Below are 15,985 nucleotides of genomic sequence, written 5' to 3' on the forward strand. Positions count from 1 at the left end.
GGTTCCCAGGACGGCTACAGCTCTGCTACATCGAGATGACAGGCTGGAGCACAGCAGAATGCTGCCATCCAGCTTGCCATGCTGCAGACACTGAGAAAAATTCTCCTGCGCTTTCCGTGAGTGCAGGAGAATTCTCTCACTCTCACCGCAAGCGCAGGAGAATTTTCCCACGCTGTCAGTAATGTGCATGAGGTGAGCCGAGTTCATTGGACATGAACTCGGCTCATCTGGATGCCGTCCCAGCCTGAAACTGAGGAGCGCAAGCATGCCTGCGCTTCTCAGTGTCTGCGGCATGGCAAGCTGGATGGCAGTTTTCGGCTGCGATCCAGCCTGTCATCTCGATATAGCAGAGCTGGAGCCGTCCTGGGAACCATGGAAAGGTAAGGATGATGTTGGTTTATTATTTTACTTTTATTGCAGAAGACATTGGCTTCAGCTGGAATGGGTGTGATGGTAAGTATGGTTTAATTTAGAACATTAAAAACATTAAAAAAATGTGTGTTTATTTAAATTACAGGACTTTATTCTGGGTGTTGTGTTTTTTTTAAATACTTTACTAGAAATTCATGGCGGTCATGTCTAATATTGGCATGACCCCAAGAATTTCGGGCTTAGGGCCAGCTGATAATACCAAGCTGGCCCTAACCCCTTTATTACCCAGTGAGCCACCTCACCAGGACCCTGGATGAGTTGGGTACAGCGCCAGGAGATGGTGCTTCTATGATTACCATTTTCAGGGGTGGCTGCGGACTGAAATTTGCAGAGGGGGGGGGGCAGAAAACTTAGGCCTCCCTGCGCTGCGGATTCCAGCTACCAGCTGCCTAGTTGTACCTGGCTGGACACAAATATAGGGCGAGTGGAGAAGCCCATCTGTGTTGCAAGCTACACCACCTGTGTATAGAATACAATTTTTTTTACTGCACCTAGTGAAGTAAAACCTTTTGGGCATAGCATGATTCTATTAGTCCATCTATACTAACCTCCACCAGGTTGCAAATAAAAAATAATTTTTATCTGCATCTAGCTCTGAAAAAATATTTTGGCTTGTAGCAGTGTGTGGGACTTGTTTTATTAGTCCATCTATACTAACCTCCACCAGGTTGCAAATTCAAAATAATTTTTTTCTGCATCTAGCTCTGAAAAAGTATTTCGGCTTGTAGCAGTGTGTGGGACTTGTTCTATTAGTCCATCTATACTAACCTCCACCAGGTTGCAAATTCAAAATAATTTTTATCTGCAACTAGCTCTGAAAAAATATTTCGGCTTGTAGCAGTGTGTGGGACTTGTTCTATTAGTCCATCTATACTAACCTCCACCAGGTTGCAAATTGAATATAGTTTTTATCTGCATCTAGCTCTGAAAAAATATTTCGGCTTGTAGCAGTGTGTGGGACTTGTTCTATTAGTGCATCTATACTAACCTCCACCAGGTTGCAAATTCAAAATAATTTTTTTCTGCATCTAGCTCTGAAAAAATATTTCGGCTTGTAGCAGTGTGTGGGACTTGTTCTATTAGTCCATCTATACTAGCCTTCACCAGGTTGCAAATTCAATATAATTTTTATCTGCATCTAGCTCTGAAAAAATATTTCTGCTTGTAGCAGTGTGTGGGACTTGTTCTATTAGTCCATCTATACTAACCTCCACCAGGTTGCAAATTCAATATAAGTTTTATCTGGCAATACTTTTGTGCTAATACCACAGTTTGGTCACTCAGCTCTGCTCGGTTCCCATCCATTGTTTTTTGTGCAAACAACTCCAGAGTTGTCAATTAGTTAACCACAAAATGAGTGGAAAAAGGCCTGCTGCTGGTGGAAAGGGGAATATGCCTGTTGGGAAGAGAAAAAAAGGTTGTGTCCGTGGGGTAGGTGTTAAAGCAACAGTATCATCTGCAGAAGAAAGACCATCTTCCTGCCAAACTAAGATGTCTACTTCTTTTAGCGGACAATGTGATAAGATCCCTTTCTTACGGCCACGCCAATCGCTACAAAATCCAGATGAGGCACAAAAACAGTAGGCGCTTCAAAGGATATCAAGTGCTCCGTTAAGTTGGCTCTCCTCCACCTCAACTTCAACATCACAAATACTTCAGTCCTCAGAGGTGTCACCAATCGCACTTGCTTCCTCACAGTTCCCAAGTCTCCAGCTGCCCGTCTGAGTATGGGGTAAAACAGATGATTGAGTCTGCAGTGCTGTTTACTCATACTATAGCCTGGGAATCAGAGGTCGGCTCCAGAGCTTCTGTGAATCCAGATGAGGAAATGATCTGCACTGATGCCCAGAATCTTTATGAGTCAGATCCAGGACCAGAGGCAGAAGGTTCTGACCATAATGTAGACCCTCATTCCCAAACTGTAACTCCTGTTGGTGGAGACAATGAGGAAGACGATGATGAGACTCAAATACCTGATTGGAGCGACAACTTGAGTTTTTTGTCAGGGCAGAAGGAGGTTGGCTCTGAGGATGATGGGTGTGATAACACACAGGGTGATGATGACGAGGTTGGAGATCCCACTTACTGTCAAACCACAGTCAGCCAAGAGATGAGGTCAGCGGAGGAGGTGGAGGAGGATGCTAGTGACGACCAGGTCAGGTTGCGCCTTCCTGGACAGAGACGTAGTACTGGAAGCACGTCAACAACTGCATCCTCAAACACAACTCTGCCTCTGACCACAAGTCGTGGTGGCTCTTCAGGTCACATGGGTGCTAAGCCTTGCATAACCTGGGCATTTTTTAAGACCGATAAGGATGACCCAACTCGTGTTATCTGTAACATTTGTCAGCAAAAGCTAAGTAGAGGCCAAAAAATGCATAGTTTGAGTACTTCATGCATGAACTGGCACATGGATATGAAGCATAAGTTGCAGTGGGAAGCTCACTGTGCTACAATGCGGCCTAGCTGGCCGGGCCAACCACCGTCTGCCAAATCTTGTGCATCCGCGGCCTCTTCATCCTCTGTGACTGGGGGGACAGCAGTCACACCTGTTTTGGGACGCAGACCTGCCACCTCTTTACCCGCAACAACCAGCATGATTGGCAGGTCATCATTTTCTTTGGAGGTGGAAACACCAGCTGGTGTTCAGCGCTGTCTGACATCGATAGCACCACCTTTGGATCAAGGCAACCTAACATGTCCACCTGCATCTTCCTCACAGACCATCAGTTTGCCAGGGACACCCTTCTCAACCCCGTCTAAGCACAACAGCCAGCCCTCGGTATCTCAGATGTGGACAGGTAAAAGACCATTTCCTCCTAGCCATGAGAAAGCTAAGAGGTTGAATTTCACCATCTGCAAGCTCTTGGCTACAGAAATGCTGCCTTTCCGCCTGGTGGAGGATTTTCAAGACCTTATGTCCGTCGCAGTGCCCCAGTATCAGATGCCCAGTCGGCACTACTTCTCAAAGAAAGGTGTGCCTGCTCTCCACTAGCATGTCGCACACAACATCACCGCTTCTTTGAGAATCTCTGTGTGTGACAGGGTGCATTTCACCACAGACACTTGGACGAGTAGGCATGGACAGGGGCGTTACATGTTGCTGACTGGGCACTGGGTAACTATGGTGACAGCAGGACAAGGAGCTGCTGTCTAAGTCATGCCGTCCCCACGAGTTGTGCGTCAATCCTCTTTATCTCAAAGTTCCTCCACTGATTCTGCCTCCTCAACCTCCTCTCGTTCCTCCACCAGCACCCAAAGCCTGTCTGGTCATGCCACAAGCTTTCTAACTGCGCAGAAGGGATCCTGCACACCTCCTTACTATGCTGGCAGCAGGGCTCAATGTCATCAGGCGGTTTTTACTTTGAAAAGTCTGGGAAATGTGAGTCACACAGCTGAGGAGTTGAGGTCAGCTCTGGAGAACCAGTTTCATGAATAGTTGTCTCCACTGGACCTGAAACCAGGGAAGGCCGTGTGCGACAATGCTGCAAACCTGGGTGCGGCCCTTCGCCGGGGCAATGTCACACACGTGCCTTGTATGGCTCACGTGTTGAACCTGGTTGTCCATCAATTTTTATCCCACTATCCCAGACTAGATGGCCTTCTGCAGAGGGCACGGTCACTGTGTGCTCACTTCCGCCGTTCGCATCCCGCAGCTCAGCGACTTACATCTCTACAGAAGTCGTTGGGCCTGCCACTTCACCAGATAAAATGCGATGTGCCTACCCTGTGGAATTCAACTTTGCACATGTTGCAGCGACTGTGGCAGCACCGACAAGCCATGGTGCAATACGTTCTGACGTATAGCCTTGGCCAACGAGATCCAGAGGTGAAGCAAATCACGCTCAATCAATTTTGCGGAATCATTTCATCACTTTTTTAGCCCATCCTTTGCAAGGCCACAGGAGACAAGAAGTCTGACACATAGTCAACGACTAGAGACGATGATACAGGAGTATCTCCAAGTAAACAATGAAGCCATGACTGTGTCACTGGACCCTTGCTCTTTTTGGGCTTCCAATCTGATAAATGGCCGGAGCTCACCACTTACGCCTTGGAGATCTTGTCATGCCCCGCAGCCAGCGTTCGGTCTGAACGTGTGTTCAGCGCTGCTGGTGGTGTGCTGACAGAAATGCGCACGTGGCTCTCCACTAGTGTTGAGCCACCCCAGTAGTGTTCGAGTTCGGTTTGGTTCGTCGAACACCCATTTGTTCGCCGAACTGTTCGTCGAACTGTTCGTCGAACACCTTCGAACACCGTTATAACCAATGGCAGGCAAACAAAAACACATAGAAACACATAGAAAACACCTTCAAAGGTGTCCAAAAGCTGACAAACTGCTCAGAAGACACAACTAACACATGGAAAAGTGACAAGTACATATAGTCATGTGAAAAGAAAAGAGGTGGAGGAGTAAAAGGAGGGGCAGACACAGATAAAGGCATGTCATGCCCTTCTAAAACCAAAAAAGTGCGAAGCCGACACGGCCAGTCCGTTCCTGCCCGTGCGACCTCCGTGTCGCCGGGTTTGTGCCAGAGCCGCGTTGGACCCTGAAAGCCAGCCCCCCTCTCCCAATACTGGTGCCTGTCCACTGGTGGGTCGAGCGAGCCCCCCTGCGGTGGAGACAGGTCTAATCTTTTTAATTTAAATTGTCTCTCTAATTTGAATGAGTACACTTTAAGTCCTTTTACAAGGATCTATTGGAGGGCAAGTCTCATGCCAGCAGCTGCGTAATTCCAGCTCCAATAGCGTCCACTAAAGCTGCTGCAGTTAAAAAGCTTTTATAAGGATTGTGCTCGGCGGTCCACAGCAAGGCGTCCTACCGCCAGTCCCAGCTCCTATGCCTTGGGGTGCCTCCCCGATGCTCTCCACTGAGTGTCCCGGGGGCCCGAACCATTTCTTTGAAAAAATTAAGTGTCCAAACTACAGGTGGTGTAGCTTGCTTAACAGCTGGGATAATCCGCTGACTAGCAGACACTGCTACTAGGCACAAAGTTTTTCCTGGGCTAGATGCAATTAAAAATTTGTAATTAGATACTCTCATTGGATGCTGAGAAAGCATTCCATAGAGTCTCCTGGCATGCCATATATTATTCTCTTAAAAAGCTTGGGGTAGGGGTCTAGGGGACCCTTTTATAGCCAAAATCACGGCCCTGGTTCGCAATACGTCACCTAGGCTGAAGATAAATGGGACATTTTCATCACCTTTCATAATCACCAATGGGACAAGGCAGGGAAGTCCTCTGTCCCCACTCTTATACATCCTAGTGACGGAGCACCTGCTCTCATCAATTCGCCATAACCCCAATATTAGGTGGATTGAGGTGGGAGGCACCGAGTACAAGTGCTCTGCATTTGCTGATGATGTCCTAGTATATATCACTCAATCACATATATCCATCCCTTCTGTTATAGCTGAAATAGATCACTTTGTTACATGGTCAAATTTTAAAATCAATGTAGCGAAGTCTGAGGCCCTCGATGTCTCCCTCCCCAAATCCATACAGGATTCCATCCAGTCCAACTTTCCCTTTGCCTGGCCCTCACAGGGTATCAAATACTTAGAAATTCGTATTCATAGAGAACTCTCCTGTCTATGTTATCTTAATTTTGGGCCCTTTATAGAACAACTCCTTACAGACCACGGTTGGCAAGTTATTACTGTAAGATTCACTACGTGAACCACTGGTGTTTTGTGGAAAAGCACATGTGCACTGTGCTCCAAATTATTATGCAAAAAGTGTTTAGGAGTGATAAGGTAAGAATTTTTTTGTTTGTCAGTTAAACTCATTGATGGTGATGTGTGTCAGGGCTCTTTATATCACTGTAAGCAATTGCAGACACCTGTGCTAAATAGTTTGGCAGGTGTGTCCAATGAAAGGCAAGAATACTTAAGAAGGCTGTCCCACATTATTAAGCAGCCTACATTTTCTGCCAAAATGGGAAAGAAAAAGGATGTGTCGGCTGCTGAGAAGCAACAAATTGTGGAGTGTTTAGGTCAAGGCATGACTACAATCAACATTGCCAAGACACTTCATCCTGATCATCGCACAATCAAGAAATATGTAGCTGATTCACAGTACACATGTGTGCGTGCTGATAAGGGAAAATTGAGGACTCTTTACTACAGACAATTACGTCAGGTTAAAAAAGCCTTGTCATAGCAGCAGACAAGTTTTTGAAGCTTCTGGTGCCTCCAACGTCCCCCGAACAACAAGATGCAGAGTCCTTCAGAGGTTTGCAGCTGTGCGTAAGCCATCCTGTTGACCTCCTCTATCCACTGCACAGAAGCATAAACGGCTCCAGTGGGCCAAAAAATACATGAAGACTGACTTCAAAACTGTTTTGTTCACCGATGAGTGCCGTGCAACGCTCGATGGTCCAGATGGATGGAGTGGAGGATGGCTGGTTGATGGACACCCCATGCAAACACGGCTACGGCGCCAACAAGGAGGAGGTGGAGTAATGTTTTGGGATGGAATCATGGGGAGAGAGATTGTCGGCCCCTTTAGGATCCCTGAAGGGGTAAAGATGAACTCCATAATATATGTGGAGTTTCTCAAACAGCACTTCCTGCCATGGTTCAAGAAGAAGAACCGTGCATTCAGCAGCAAGATCATTTTCATGCATGATAATGCACCGTCTCATGCTGCACATAACACATCTGCATCTCTGGCTGATATGGGCATAAAAGGGGACAAATTTATGGTGTGACCCCCATGCTCCCCTGACCTCAACCCCATTCAGACCCTATGGAGTATCATCAAAAGGAGTGTCTATGATGGCGGGAGGCAGTTCACATCTAAGCAACAGCTCTGGGAGGGTATTCTGTCCTCATGCAAAACAATTGAAGCAGAAACCATCCAAAACCTGACAAATTCAATGGATGAGAGAGTTCAGAAGCTCCTTTCGAACAAGGGGTCCTATGTGCAAATGTAACATCACCTAGAATAAAGTTTTGAGTTGAAAACTTGTTTGATTTCAGTTTCTAATAACCTGCTAATGCTTATAATTTCAAAAATGACCATTTTTTTTGTTCTTTATTAAAATGAAAAGGTTGATCGAAGAGTTTGAGGGATCTAAGAGTGTGGCATCCCAGTAGTCAGGATTATTTCGAATTCTGACTATCTGAGGGTCATGTTGCAGGTAGTGCAGCAAGAAGGCACTCATGTGTCTTGCGCATCTAGGAGCCCCAAAATCATTTTCCAGGCTAGATGCAGCTAAAAATTATTATTAATTTGAAAGCTGGTGGAGCTTAGTATAGATGGCCTAATAGAATCAGTGCTGAAAACTGCTACAAAGCCCAAATTATTTTCCAGCCAAGATTCAGATAAACATGATTAGTCATTTTAAATCTAGTGGAGTTTAGTATAGATGGCCTAATAGAATCAGTACTGCACACTGCTACAAGCCCAAATTATTTTCCAGCCAAGATACAGATAAACATGATTACTAATTTGAAAGATAAAAACAGTTGGTGAGGTGATTTTAACAAATCATCAAGCTTTTACTCTCCCCAGGATGACACAGGGGTAGAAAAATAGTTTCGGATCCATGATTTGTTCATCTTTATGAATGTGAGTCTGTCTACATTATCAGTGGAGAGCCGCGTGCGCTTATCTGTCAGCACACCACCAGCAGCGCTGAACACACGTTCAGACAGAACGCTGGCTGCGGGGCATGACAAGATCTCCAAGGCGCATGTGGCGAGCTCCGGCCATTTATCCAGATTGGAAGCCCAAAAAGAGCAAGGGTCCAGTGACACAGTCATGGCTTCAATGTGTACTTGGAGATACTCCTGTACCATCGTCTCTAGGCGTTGACTATGTGTCAGAATTCTTGTCTCCTGTGGCCTTGCAAAGGATGGGCTAAAAAAGTGGTGAAATGATTCCGCAGAATTGATGTTACCAGCAGATACTGTGTTTCTGTTACGTTTTGAGTGCTGAACACTCGACGGTCCCACAGTTGGCAAGTTGGAACTGTGAAATTCACTCCATGCACCACTAGTGTTTTGGGGAACAGCACATGTAAGATTCTGCAACAGTCTCTGCTGATAATCCTGCATGTGTGCATCTCTTTCTATGGCAGGAATAATTTCTGCAAATTTACTTTTGTACCGGGGATCTAACAGTGTGGCAACTCAGTAGTCAGGACTATTTCTAATTCTCACAATTCGAGGGTCATGTTGCAGGTAGTGCAGCAAGAAGGCACTCATGTGTATTGCGCATCCAGGAGCACCAAGTCCCTGTTGTGTTGGTGGCGAGGTAACAATCATGCTTCCCTCCTCTGCCCTCTCCCCCCAACACCGCACAACAGAAATGTTATCAAGGTCTCCCTCATCTGATGAGTCTTCCATCAGTTCGTCCTCCACTTCTTCCTGGGCTCCTGTACCTTCCTCACTAGTTTGGCTGCTACCATGCGCACTGGTAAAACCATCTCCCCCAACCTCACATGCCTGCCTCCTTGGCGCTGCCGACCGTCTGGACCTTGCAGATGTTAGCCCTTCCGCATGCAATTTCTCCTCCTCTACTTCCACCACCTCCTCTTGTGCCACCACCTGACTCCGAATTCTGTTTAACATATGCTCCAGCATGTAAATCACCGGAATAGTCATGCTGATAATGGCATCGTCAGCACTAAACATCTTCGTCGCCATTTCAAAACTGTGCATAAGAGTGAATAGGTCCCTGATCTGAGACCACTCCTCCAGTGTGATTTGCCCCACCTCTGGATTTCGTTGGCCCAGGCTATACATCACAACGTATTGCACCAGGGCTTGTTGGTGCTGCCACAGTCGCTGCAACATGTGCAGAGTTGAATTCCACCGGGTAGGCACATCGCATTTAAGCCGGTGAAGTGGCAGGCCCAACGACTTCTGTAGAGATGTAAGTCGCTGAGCTGCGGGATGCAAACGGCGGAAGTGAGAACATAGCGACGGTGCCCTCTGCAGAAGGCCATCTAGTCCGGGAAAGTGGGCTAAAAATTGCTGGACAACCAAGTTCAACGCGTGAGCCATACAAGGCACGTGTGTGACATTGCCCCGGCGAAGGGCCGCACCGAGGTTTGCAGCATTGTCGCACACGGCTTACCCTGGTTTCAGGTCCAGTGGAGGCAACCATTCATGAAACTGGTTCTCCAGAGCTGACCACAACTCCTCAGCTGTGTGACTCACATTTCCCGGACATTTCAAAGTAATAACCGCCTGATGACGTTGAGCCCTGCTGCCAGCATAGTAAGGAGGTGTGCAGGATACCTTCTGCGCAGTTAGAAAGCTTGTGGCATGACCAGACAGGCTTTGGGTGCAGGTGGAGGACCGAGAGGAGGTTGAAGAGGCAGAATCAGTAGAGGAACTTTGAGATAAAGAGGATTGACGCACAACTCGTGGGGATGGCAAGACTTAGACAGCAGCCACTTGTCCTGCTGTCACCATAGTTACCCAGTGCCCAGTCAGCGACATGTAAGAAAGGGATCTTATCACATAGTCCGCTAAAAGAAGTAGACATCTTAGTTTGGCTGGAAGATGGTCTTTCTTCTGCAGATGTTACTGTTGCTTTAACACCTACCGCACGGACACAACATTTTTTTCCCTTCCCAACACGCCCATTCCCCTTTCCACCAGCAGCAGGCCTTTTTCCACTCATTTTGGTGGTTAACTAATTCACAACTCTGGAGTTGTTTGCACAAAAAACAATGGATGGGAACCGAGCAGAGCTGAGTGGCCAAACTGTGGTATTAGCCCAAAAGTATTGGCAGATAAAAATTATATTGAATTTGCAACCTGGTTGAGGTTAGTATAGATGGACTAATAGAACAAGTCCCACACACTGCTACAAGCCGAAATATTTTTTAAGAGCTAGATGCTGAAAAAAAATAGATTTTATTTGCAACCTGGTGGAGGTTAGTATAGATGGACTAATAGAACAAGTCCCACACACTGCTACAAGCCGAAATATTTTTTCAGAGCTAGATGCAGAAAAAAATTATATTGAATTTGCAACCTGGTGGAGGTTAGTATAGATGGACTAATAGAACAAGTCCCACAAACTGCTACAAGCCGAAATATTTTTTCAGAGCTAGAAGCAGAAAAAAATTAGATTGAATTTGCAACCTGGTAGAGGTTAGTATAGATGGACTAATAGAACAAGTCCCACACACTGCTACAAGCCCAGATATTTTTTCTGAGCTAGATGCAGATAAAAATTATTTTGAATTTGCAACCTGCTGGAGGTTAGTATAGATGGACTAATAGAACAAGTCCCACACACTGCTACAAGCCGAAGCCCAAATATTTTTTCAGAGCTAGATGCAGATAATAATTATATTGAATTTGCAACCTGGTGGAGGTTAGTATAGATGGACTAAAAGAACAAGTCACACACACTGCTACAAGCCGAAATATTTTTTCAGAGCTAGATGCAGAAAAAAATTATATTGAATTTGCAACCTGCTGGAGGTTAGTATAGATGGACTAATAGAACAAGTCCCACACACTGCTACAAGCCGAAGCCCAAATATTTTTTCAGAGCTAGATGCAGATAAAAATTATTTTGAATTTGCAACCTGCTGGAGGTTAGTATAGATGGACTAATAGAACAAGTCCCACACACTGCTACAAGCCGAAGCCCAAATATTTTTTCAGAGCTAGATGCAGATAAAAATTATTTTGAATTTGCAACCTGCTGGAGGTTAGTATAGATGAACTAATTGAACAAGTCCCACACACTGCTTCAAGCCGAAATATTTTTTCAGAGCTAGATGCAGAAAAAAATTATATTGAATTTGCATCCTGCTGGAGGTTAGTATAGATGGACTAATAGAACAAGTCCCACACACTGCTACAAGCCGAAGCCCAAATATTTTTTCAGAGCTAGATGCGGATAAAAATTATTTTGAATTTGCAACCTGCTCGAGGTTAGTATAGATGGACTAATAGAACAAGTCCCACACACTGCTACAAGCCGAAGCCCAAATATTTTTTCAGAGCTAGATGCAGATAAAAATTATTTTGAATTTTCAACCTGGTGGAGGTTAGTATAGATGGAATAATGGAATGATGCTATGCCCAAAAGGTTTTACTTCACTAGGTGCAGTAAAAAAAATTGTATTCTATACACAGGTGGTGTAGCTATCAACACAGATAGGCTTCTCCACGGACTAACACACACTGCAAGAAGACAAAAAGGAGTTGCTTTGCTAGATTTAGCCAAATGCTGTGAAAAAAACTTGCACAGCACTGGCACAGACCTGCCTGGCAAAAAGTGAAAGGAACTGATGTAACCCAACCCTGAAAAGGACTGCAATTGCAATTAGTCTTTACTCCCAACCTATCTATTTAAGAGCACAGACCTGCCTGATAAAAGTCGTAGGAAATTATGTAACCTAGTCCTTAAAAGGACTGCAATCACAACTATTCCCTACTCCCAAGCTATCTGTAGATTTGTGCGAAAATTGGCTTCAAATTAACAAAGTAGAGCGCACACAGCAACAGCGGTGCCGTCTAACACGCAACTGCAGCAGTGAGAAAATGGTAGCAACGGGGAAAATGGCTGGGTCTTATAGGGCAAGGACATGTGACATACACTGCCAATGACACATGCCCTTGCTTGTGCGAAAAAAGCAGTTCGCTCCGTGTGTGCTCTGCTGATAGGCTGACAGATTGCACCTCACTACTGTAAATGCGGTAAAGAGAAAAAAAAATGGAGATCTTCATTATTTCTGCAGAGATCCATCCCCTGCTCCGCCCCGCTGTACACTCAAACTGCATATTAACATTAATTTTCAGCATTACTGAGAAAAAATCCAGTTATTATTTTGGTACACGAACAGTTATCGAACATAACCTCGAACAACCGAATTTTTTTCAAATCGTTTGGGTTCGCCGAACTGCTCGAACACCGCCCAAAACAGCTCGAATTTGAGATTGGTGAACAGTTCGAGTCGAACACCGCTCATCTATACTCTCCACTGATAATGTAGACAGACTCACGTTCATAAAGATGAACAAATCATGGATCTGAATCGGCTTTTCTACCCCTGTGTCATCCTGGGGAGAGTAAAAGCTTGATGATTTGTTAAAATCACCTCACCAACCGTTTTAAGCTTTCAAATTACTAATCATGTTTATCTGTATCTTGGCTGGAAAATAATTTGGGCCTTGTAGCAGTGTGCAGTACTGATTCTATTAGGCCATCTATACTAAACTCCACCAGATTTAAAATTACTAATCATGTTTATCTGTATCTTGGATGGAAAATAATTTGGGCCTTGTAGCAGTGTGCAGTACTGATTCTATTAGGCCATCTATACTAATCTTCACCAGATTTAAAATTACTAATCATGTTTATTTGTATCTTGGCTGGAAAATAATTTGGGCCTTGTAGCAGTGTGCAGTACTCATTCTATTAGGTCATCTATACTAAACTCCACCAGATTTAAAATTACTAATCATGTTTATCTGTATCTTGGCTGGAAAATAATTTGGGCCTTGTAGCAGTTTGCAGTACTGATTCTATTAGGCCATCTATACTGAGAGGATGATAGGAGTTATACTTCACCCAAGACTACGATGTAAGACATAGATGAAGTTATTCTTCCCTTATCTGGACATTTGGACTGACGCCCAGAAATTAGATTGTAACTTGTTTTTAGCTGTCTCAGCAACCTTCTACTGCTATGAATTATCACTTTTCTGTTTATGAAACTTTCTTATCAACATTCCACTGTTATGAATCATCACTTCACTGCTTGTGAAACAAAGGCATTTTACTGCGCATGTCTGACAAAAAATTATGATTATTAGTATAAATAAAGGGACAGCACCTCTAGACGCAGACGCGCTCAGGGGCTTCCCAGTACTTGATTATACACTACGTGTCTGTGTATTTCTTGTTACGGGGATACCCCGACTCCAACAAGGACCCTCCATGGCTGAATGATCCTAACAATACTAAACTCCACCAGATTTAAAATTACTAATCATGTTTATCTGTATCTTGGCTGGAAAATAATTTGGGCCTTGTAGCAGTTTTCAGTACTGATTCTATTAGGAAATCTATACTAAGCTCCACCAGCTTTCAAATTAATAATAATTTTTAGCTGCATCTAGCCCAGAAAATCATTTTGGGGCTCCTAGATGCGCAAGACACATGAGTGCCTTCTTGCTGCACTACCTGCAACATGACCCTCAGATTGTCAGAATTCGAAATAATCCTGACTACTGGGTTGCCACACTCTTAGATCCCCCACACTCTTCGATCAACCTTTTCATTTTAATAAAGAACAAAAAAAAGGTCATTTTTGAAATTATAAGCATTAGCAGGTTATTAGAAACTGAAATCAAACAGTTTTCAACTCAAAACTTTATTCTAGGTGATGTTACATTTGCACATAGGACCCTTTGTTCGAAAGGAGCTTCTGAACTCTCTCGTCCATTGAATTTGTCAGGTTTTGGATGGTTTCGGCTTCAATTGTTTTGCATGAGGACAGAATACCCTCCCAGAGCTGTTGCTTAGATTTGAACTGCCTCCCACCATCATAGACACTCCTTTTGATGATGCTCCAGAGGTTCTGAATGGCGTTGAGGTCAGGGGAGCATGGGGGACACACCATAAGTTTGTCCCCTTTTATGCCCATATCAGCCAGAGATGTAGATGTGTTATGTGCAGCATGAGACGGTGCATTATCATGCATGAAAATGATCTTGCTGCGGAATACACGGTTCTTCTTCTTGAACCATGGAAGGAAGTGCTGTTTGAGAAACTCCACATACATTATGGAGTTCATCTTTACCTCTTCAGGGATCCTAAAGGGGCCAAAAATCTCTCTCCCCATGATTCCAGCCCAAAACATTACTCCACCTCCTCCTTGTTGGTGCCGTAGCCGTGTTTGCATGGGGTGTCCATCAACCAGCCATCCTCCACTTCATCCATCTGGACCATCGAGCGTTGCACAGCACTCATCGGTGAACAAAATAGTTTTGAAGTCAGTCTTCATGTATTGTTTGGCCCACTGGAGCCATTTCTGCTTGTGTACAGTGGATAGAGGAGGTCGACAGGATGGCTTACGCACAGCTGCAAACCTCTGAAGGACCCTGCATCTTGTTGTTCGGGGGACGATGGAGGCACTAGAAGCTTCAAAAACTTGTCTTCTGCTATGACAAGGCTCTTTTGCCGCTGCTCTTTTAACCTGACGTAATTGACTGTAGGAAAGAGTCCTCAATTTTCCCTTATCAGCACGCACATGTGTGTTCTGTGAATCAGCTACATACTTCTTGATTGTGCGATGATCAGGATGAAGTGTCTTGGCAATGTTGATTGTAGTCATGCCTTGACCTAAACACTCTACCATTTGTTGCTTCTCAGCAGCCGACACATCCTTTTTCTTTCCCATTTTGGCAGAAAATGTAGGCTGCTTAATAAGGTGGGACAGGCTTCTTAAGTAGTCTTGCCTTTCATTGGACACACCTGCCAAACTAATTAGCACAGGTGTCTGCAATTGCTTACAGTGATATAAAGAGCCCTGACACACATCACCATCAATGAGTTTAACTGACAAACAAAAAAATTCTTACCTTATCACTCCTAAACACTTTTTGCATAATAATTTGGAACACAGTGTACATGTGCTTTTCCACAAAACACCAGTGGTTCACGTAGTGAATCTTACAGTTCCAACGTGCCAACCGTGGTCTGTATGGAGTTGCTCAATAAAGGGCCCAAAATTTAGATAACGTAGACGGGAGAGGTCTCTATGAATACGAATTCCTAAGTATTTGATACCCTGTGAGGGCCAGGCAAAGGGAAAGTTGGTCTGGATGGGATCCTGTATGGATTTGGGGAGGGAGAAATCGAGGGCCTCAGACTTTGCTGCATTGATTTTAAAATTTGACCATGTAACAAAGTGATCTATTTCAGCCATAACAGCAGGGATGAATATATGTGATTGAATGATATATACTAGGACATCATCAGCAAATGCAGAGCACTTGTACTCGGTGCCTCCCACCTCAATCCACCTAATATTGGGGTTATGGCAAATTGATGAGAGCAGGTGCTCCGTCACTAGGATGTATAAGAGAGGGGACAGAGGACTTCACTGCCTTGTCCCATTGGTGATTATGAAAGGTGATGAAAATGTTCCATCTATCTTCAGCCTAGGTGACGTATTGCGATACAGGGCCGTGATTTTACCTATAAAAGGGTCCCCTAGACCCCTACCCCAAGCTTTTTAAGAGAATAATATATGGCGTGCCAGGAGACTCTATGGAATGCTTTCTCAGTATCCAACGAGAGTATCTAATTACAAATTTTTAACTGCATCTAGCCCAGGAAATACTTTGTGCCTAGTAGCAGTGTCTGCTAGTCAGCGGATTATCCCAGCTGTTAAGCAAGCTATACCACCTGTAGTTTGGACACATAATTTTTTCAAAGGAAATGGTTCGGGTTCCCTGGGACACTCAGTGAAGGGACCCCAAGGCACAGGGGCTGGGACTGGCGGTAGGACGCCTTGCGGTGGACCGCCAAGCTCGATCCTTATAAAAGCTTTTTAACTGCAG

Source organism: Phyllobates terribilis, unplaced genomic scaffold (genome assembly GCF_046119375.1).
Source record: "Phyllobates terribilis strain yellow unplaced genomic scaffold, ASM4611937v1 Scaffold_1__5_contigs__length_1240528914, whole genome shotgun sequence".
NCBI lineage: Eukaryota > Metazoa > Chordata > Amphibia > Anura > Dendrobatidae > Phyllobates > Phyllobates terribilis.